Raw genomic sequence first — 7,358 nt, forward strand, 5'->3', positions numbered from 1 at the left:
TTAGCCATGCATAACACTAAATAGATTTGTGAAGATTAGTCATGTGTCACATTTAGATAGATTGTGTCACATTTAGATAGATTTGTGAAGATTAGCCATGCATAACACTAGATAGATTTGTGAAGATTAGTCATGTGTCACATTTAGATAGATTGTGTCACATTTAGATAGAATTGTGAAGATTGGCCATGCCTAACACCAGATAGAATTGTGAAGATTAGCCATGTGTCAAATTTAGATAGATTTGTGAAGATTAGCCATGTGTCAAATGTAGATAGATTTGTGAAGATTAGCCATGCGTAACACCAGATAGAATTGTGAAGATTAGCCATGTGTCACATTTAGATAGATTTGTGAAGATTAGCCATGCATAACACTAGATAGATTTGTGAAGATTAGCCATGTGTCAAATTTAGGTAGATTTGTGAAGATTAGCCATGCGTAACACCAGATAGAATTGTGAAGATTAGCCATGTGTCACATTTAGATAGATTTGTGAAGATTAGCCATGCATAACACTAGATAGATTTGTGAAGATTAGCCATGCGGTACATTTAGATAGATTTGTGAAGATTAGCCATGCGTAACACCAGATAGAATTGTGAAGATTAGCCATGCGTAGCACTAGATAGAATTGTACAAATTAGCCATGCATAACACTAGATAGATTTGTGAAGATCAGCCATGCGTATGTTAATGTTAAAGGATATTTGTACTGCGCACTATAACCACCGGAGTGGTCCCCTGGCGCTCTGGCGCCTCTCAAAAAGGGAAGGGGGGGTGAGGTAGTGGGAATAAGCTGGAAAAGTGCAAGAGAGCAGTGATGTGCTGTTGGCAACCTCAGCCTGGTGGGTCCGTTGACTGGGCTTGGGGTGTTTTACGGTCGGTAGTCGTTGTGTGCTGTTGTGCGAGTCTATGGGCCTCATTACACGGAAGGCGGTAAGCCATGGCGCTATTAGCGCCATGGCTGCCGCCGGTACTTTACCGGGTCCGCCTTGGTGGATGGCAGAATTAGCGCCATATTCCAAGGTGTGTGGGGGCGCTAATTCCGCCATCCACTATTGCCCCTTCACCATTGCCAGTCAGCCCCATAGGGCTCCATGTTAATGGTGAAGGTGCTAATTACGGTACCGCAAATTGCGGTACCGTAATTAGCACCAAGGTCCCTTTGCGGGTCCCCTACTTAACGCCTGTAAAAACCAGGCGTTAAGGGAGGACCCGCAAAGGGACCTCGTAGTAAGGCGGTAAGGGTTTACCGGTACCGGTACCCTTACCGGTACCGGTAAACCCATACCGCCTTCCGTGTAATGAGGCCCTATGTGTGGTTTGTTTTGTTGTTGCAGTATAGTGAAGTTTGTGCAGATTGTTGTGTTGTAGGCTTGTGGTTGTGTTTGGTTAGAGTTTGAGAGGTGTATGCAGAGGGGAGAAATTGTTAGTGGATCGGTTAATTGGCATTGCTGTCCTTGCAATTATGTCTAGGTGTGATGCTTGCTATCATTCACTATTCCATCTGAGTGTGGCACTTGCTAATCTTCAATATCCTATCTAGATGTGAGGCAGGCTAGTGATCACGATTCCATCTAAGTGTGACACTTGGTAACATTCACAGTTTCATTTAAGTGTGGCACATGCTAACATTCACATTTCTATCTAGATACGATGCAGGCTAAAGTTCAGAATTCCATCTAAGTGTGGCACATGCTAACATTCACAATCCCATCTAGATGTGACGCAGGCCAAAGTTAAGCATTCCATCTAAGTGTGGCACATGCTAACATTCACAATCCTATCTAGATGTGACGCAGGCTAAAGTTAAGAATTCCATCTAAGTTTGGTGCATGCTAACACTCACAATCCTATTTAGATGTGACGCAGGCTAAAGTTAAGCATTCCATCTAAGTCCATCTAAGTGTGGCGCATGCTAACATTCACAATCCCATTTAGATGCGACGCAGGCTAAAGTTAAGAATTCCATCTAAGTTTGGTGCATGCTAACACTCACAATCCTATGTAGATGTGACGCAGGCTAAAGTTACGCATTCCATCTAAGTCCATCTAAGTGTGGCGCATGCTAACATTCACAATCCCATCTAGATGCGACGCAGGCTAAAGTTAAGAATTCCATCTAAGTTTGGTGCATGCTAACACTCACAATCCCATCTAGATGCGACGCAGGCTAAAGTTAAGAATTCCATCTAAGTGTGGCGCATGCTAACACTCATAATCCTATCTAGATGTGACGCAGGCTAAAGTTTCACCAGATAGAATTGTGAAGATTAGTCATGTGTCACATTTGGATAGATTTGTGAAGATTAGCCATGCGTAACACCAGATAGAATTGTGAAGATTGGCAATGTGTCTCAAGACATGGTTTCCTCCCCTGCAATGCACATTGCAAAAAGGGGGTTCTTTTGCACCATGGAAACGTTGCACTCGCGACACACACTGCTCATTTACACAGACACAGTCACTCACACAATTGCATCCTGTTAAAATAAACTCTCTCACACTCACATTCACACAAACATGCATGCACACATCCATGCTGTCCTATTTTCCATTCGAATATTAGCAAATCAGAATGGAAAGAGTTCAGGTTTAGCAAAATTATCATATTCAGAAGATGAGCAGCACGTGTATCACAGAGGAAATACATTGTTTTCAAACAAGGTCAATTCCGAGCTGAGAAAGGGAATGTTTCAAGCAATCTTTACTCGTGCCCATTTCCTCCTTCCCTTCCCACTCTTGGATGCTTTCATTTAAGAATTGGAATAGCTATCTCACCTCCACCTGCACTGTTTTTGATTGACGTTTTCTTCTTCCTTTCACAAAGCCCCCAGGGCTTCAGCAGTGAGACAGCATCACTTTAAAACAGTGATGGATTTCCTCTGTTAAATAAGTTGTGCCCACGTTGTGACTTCATCTGTCAGCTTTGCAGTGAGAAAACCTATGAAAGTATGTGACGCACGTTTTCACTGCAAACTGATTGATGCAGTCACTGAGCTGCTACTTTGATATCTTGAAACCTTGTGGACAGACAACTCTTTGCACAATCAGTGTGTACTACTGCTCACACTGACAACCCGTTTAGCACAGCCAAATCAAAATGTACAAAGTGTATCTGTCTGCATCTCAGTTAAATACATCGTAGTGGGACAATAGTTTTATATCTAGTGTTTGATATTTTATTTTAGTTTTTCTGTTATCCCATTCTCATATCCCGCTCATGGGCTCCTGTTGCAGACCTAGCAGCATTAAATTAGCGAATGGTATCCCGTTGGATGCAGAAGCATGTGCAACAAAAAATCTCAATCTTAACCTGGGTTGAATTGCCAGGCATTAGTGACTAAGCGTGCCCATACAGTAACATCACCCTTTCGGAAGGGCTCAAAAGTGGTATGGGCGAACACTGATGACCACCAATGAAGCTGCGTGGGTTCCCTGCAACTTGCAAGAGCTATACATTTGTGAATTGAAATATGTCTGTGCGGGTGGTTATTATAACTACATTAGGCCCATTGATGCTCATGGACAGGAGCTCTTTACTTCCGCCCAGTGCTCTAGACACCGTTTTCACGCTCATGCTTATTAAAAACAAATAGTCACAGACGTGTCTTTAAGAAAGAAAGAAAATGATTTGAAGTAAACTTCCAGTGCATAGAAGGTATTTTCAAGTATATTCAACTTACTTGCTCAACTTTGTCATTCTTGAGGCTGCTCGTCTGTACTCCTGTCGCAAGTTCATGAGTCACTGGCTGACGCCCACGCCCTGGCACCGGCTGCATGCATCCAGACACCGTTCAAAGGCCCTTGCCCCACCCACTGCCTAATGCACACATCAAATTTCATTGGCTATTCACAGCCAATTAAATGGTATGGTGTCTGTGACTGACAGTCACAGTGAAATAAGGAAAGCAACTGCGCTGTTTGCCGAAAGATTCTTCTGGCGACGCCATTCTGTCTGGCACCCCAGGCCGCCATCCCTCAAACAAACACCTAAGCTATGTGCGCAAAGGCCACGGCTCTGTGCAGAGAGTAACAAAGAAATGTTTTGCTCGATGTGACGCGCACCTTCGCATTGCACGCCATAACAAAAACACACTCCAGCTGCCCTACCATGGCCAGAATTAATGATTTATTCCCACAGCATATGTGGAGTCAACACGTGTTGTGGAAATAAAAAAATATACATTTTTGTGCTGAGTCTTTCGGAGGCTGCTAATTGCCTGTCCGACTGCCTCAGCCAGGCTGTCTGCATGCCAAACGGGGGTTGGGGGGCAGCGCCCCCTGCCCTAGGCAAGCAGCCTCCACTGTGAAACCAGCCCAGGCGTGGTACCGACCTCAAGGGCCTCGCCCACCAAGTGATTTCGGCCCGGCCACGGGCCGAATGGCCGATGGCCCAGTCCGACCCTGCCTCTGAGTCCGCTTAGGGAAGATCTGCAAGAGGTGAACCTGTGTGTACGCATTCAGTGGGTTTGGTTTCTCCACAAACATTACCTGCCATACTACCGGGCACTTCTTTGTTGACTATGCTGCCAGAGGTGCTTTCCTTGCATTCATCTTTGTCTCCTGCATGGCCAGAACACCTGAATTCGGGCCAGTGCAATTTTGATAAAGCCCCACGATCTCCCCATTTTTTCATATAGGGTTGGGTAAGGGTTTAGATTATGTTGAGGGGAAGTGGGGAGGTGGGTTGCGGGGGATCTTCTCCTGCATTTTAGACTGAAAAAAGGTCAAATAAATTCAATCAAATGTGATTAGGTCAAATGTTTTAGGTCAAATAGACCCAAACCATTGTGAACGAGTACAGTTTTTTGGGGGTCTGTGTAAACAGCAATCGTAGGGATATGTCCGATATAGTTTGCCCTCGACACAACAATGGCGCGCCTGGCTGCCGCACAAGGTCTGTTTATTTTAAGTAGATATGGCCCCTATTTTCTCTGTCCAGTTTTGACCTTTTATAAACAGAAAGTAGTGCCTGTGTTATCACTAAATCGGGTTTCTTGCTATAAGCATTTAAATCATGCCGGGTAAAGTGGTTAATAGAGTACGTAATTACAACTTACGTAAGGGAAAGCCCTATGCGAAAACGGGCTTTTGCAACAGTACTGGAACACAAGGATCAATGGATCTGATAAGTACCCCTATAAGTCGGACAGAAGAATCTGCTGATGACAAGGATCAGCCAAAAGCACCCCAAGTGGGGAAAATTACTGACTTTTACCATCCCTATCTGGGGTCGAGCCAGATATGGCACCCACAAACGTCAAGGAAAATCAGCCTGTGGGGGTGGGGGGCACATCATGGCTAGTATCCAAGAAAGGGATCAGCGTCTATCCACCTCCCCAAACCTACATCCGGATCTGGGAGAAGGCAATTCTATTGCTAAACGAGATTAGCTCAATGGTTCAACCAGCAGAATGGCCACAGAATCACCAGACATCTCCAAGCCATTCTCAGGGGTGTTAGACTTTGCTATAAAGATCTTGTTGAAACTTTGCGGGGTGATTCCTGAAGACATAAAGAAACAGGGTGGGATGCTTGCTAATGTGGACCATAGGTTGCAGTGAATGGAAGCTTCACGATCCACACAGCAAACAGTGGCGCTCGAGGAAGCAGTAGCCCCTGCAAATGCGGAAAAGAGTCTACATAGCTCGTTCATCTCGCCGGACTGTCAGTTGGTGGAGGTCTCTCATTCCAACCTTTTGATCTTCATGACCAGAAGAGGGAGGCGCCTGGCAAAACGAGCGACGAAAAGGGCTGCTATGGCTCCCAGTGCAAATCAAGTGGAGTCAGGCCCCATATCTTTGGTGTCTGTGCCGGTTAATTCTACTATCATCGAAGCACAGCAGTTACAAACTAAGCGAGCCAGAAAGAATCTTGATGAGCTGGCTGATGAGAGACGACAAGGGGTTATCCGAGGAGAAAGAAGCCTTGTGACCCCAAGGACCCCCACTAGTGGATCCCCTTGTGTTTACTATTGGTCGGGGGCCATTGACTTTTGCAGACGGTTGAACCAACAGAGCTAAATTAATGTCTTTGTGTCAAAATGTTTTGCCTCTGAGAGTGTTATCATCTGCTGACTTTAGCTTGGTTAAACCGGAAATCCACAATGCCCACCAGATGGAGATAGGAAATTTGGGGTATAAGATTGGCAGCTTGTGTGTCAGTTACCTGTAGTGAAGCCCATTCCATCTGGGTTGTCCAAAAATGGTAAGGATCATACTAAAAAACAAAAAACAACAACAAACAACAAAGCCTGTCATATGCTGACAGGTGGTCCCTATGTGCACTCCTAGGGGATATATATCCTATGTGTTAAAACATATGAGTTCAACCAATTGATTCAAATCGAGTCAATCATTCAAAACACTTAAACTTTCAATACATGTGGATAAAGTCTGTCAATAATCAGACTGTTGTTTTCAAAAGACATCATTTATAAAAAAAAGGGTATTCAGAGAAAACAATTTTTAAGGCCCAACATATATTTACAAGTACACTCCTGCACCATATTCATCAAATTCAAAGAAATCATCAATGGTAAGGTGTGAAATTAAATCCAAGCAAAATCAAATCAAATCAATACAGATCATTCATACAGGATTGAATGCAATTCCTCAATCAGTTCCAGTGTGACACATCTCAATATATCCTCAAAGAGTATTGTGTTTCCTTCCACACTGTTATGTATCCTGTATTACTGTCTCAAATAGATCCCAGTGAGTAGGCAGTATCAAAGGTGTTGTATAGAAATGCCAACACGTTTCGGAATAAATCCTTCTTCAGGGCTGATCCTGCCGTACTGTGTTTTCAATTCAAACTCCTCATGTGTATCTGTAGATAACACATCGAGATTATGTTTATCAATGTATCCTGCAAAGTACCAAAAGTACTCCAAAAATATAAAAAATAGCAAAGTAGCTGGGAGTGACCAGGAGCGACCAACCATATGTCTCCTAGACAGAGACTAGACTTTCTTGTTCCGCTGTATGCGGCTGTTAAAGGAGTTGCGGATGACTAGGTATACTGTTTCTTGGCTGTAAGATGTGTTACTCGCAGTGTCCCCGAGGTAGCCGGTCATCTGGTCAGAGAATAGCGAGCTGAGGGAAGTATAATAAAAAATGAAAAATAAGTGTCACTGCGCCATATGTGTCTCTACAGTACTGCCTACAAAGGGCATTCATTATGGAGCTAAATGGTTAATATTCAATAGGCCCCTGCATCTCATACTGTCCTGCATAGTGTGCAAATTCTAGTATATAAAATTCAGCCACACAAAATCTTTAAACTTCACACTGGAGCAAACGCGTGGCTCACCAGAAGCCCCAGCACTGTCTACTCTTGTATACATTGTC

This window comes from Ambystoma mexicanum, chromosome 4p (genome assembly GCF_040938575.1).
Source record: "Ambystoma mexicanum isolate Mex_15411 chromosome 4p, UKY_AmexF1_1, whole genome shotgun sequence".
Lineage (NCBI taxonomy): Eukaryota > Metazoa > Chordata > Amphibia > Caudata > Ambystomatidae > Ambystoma > Ambystoma mexicanum.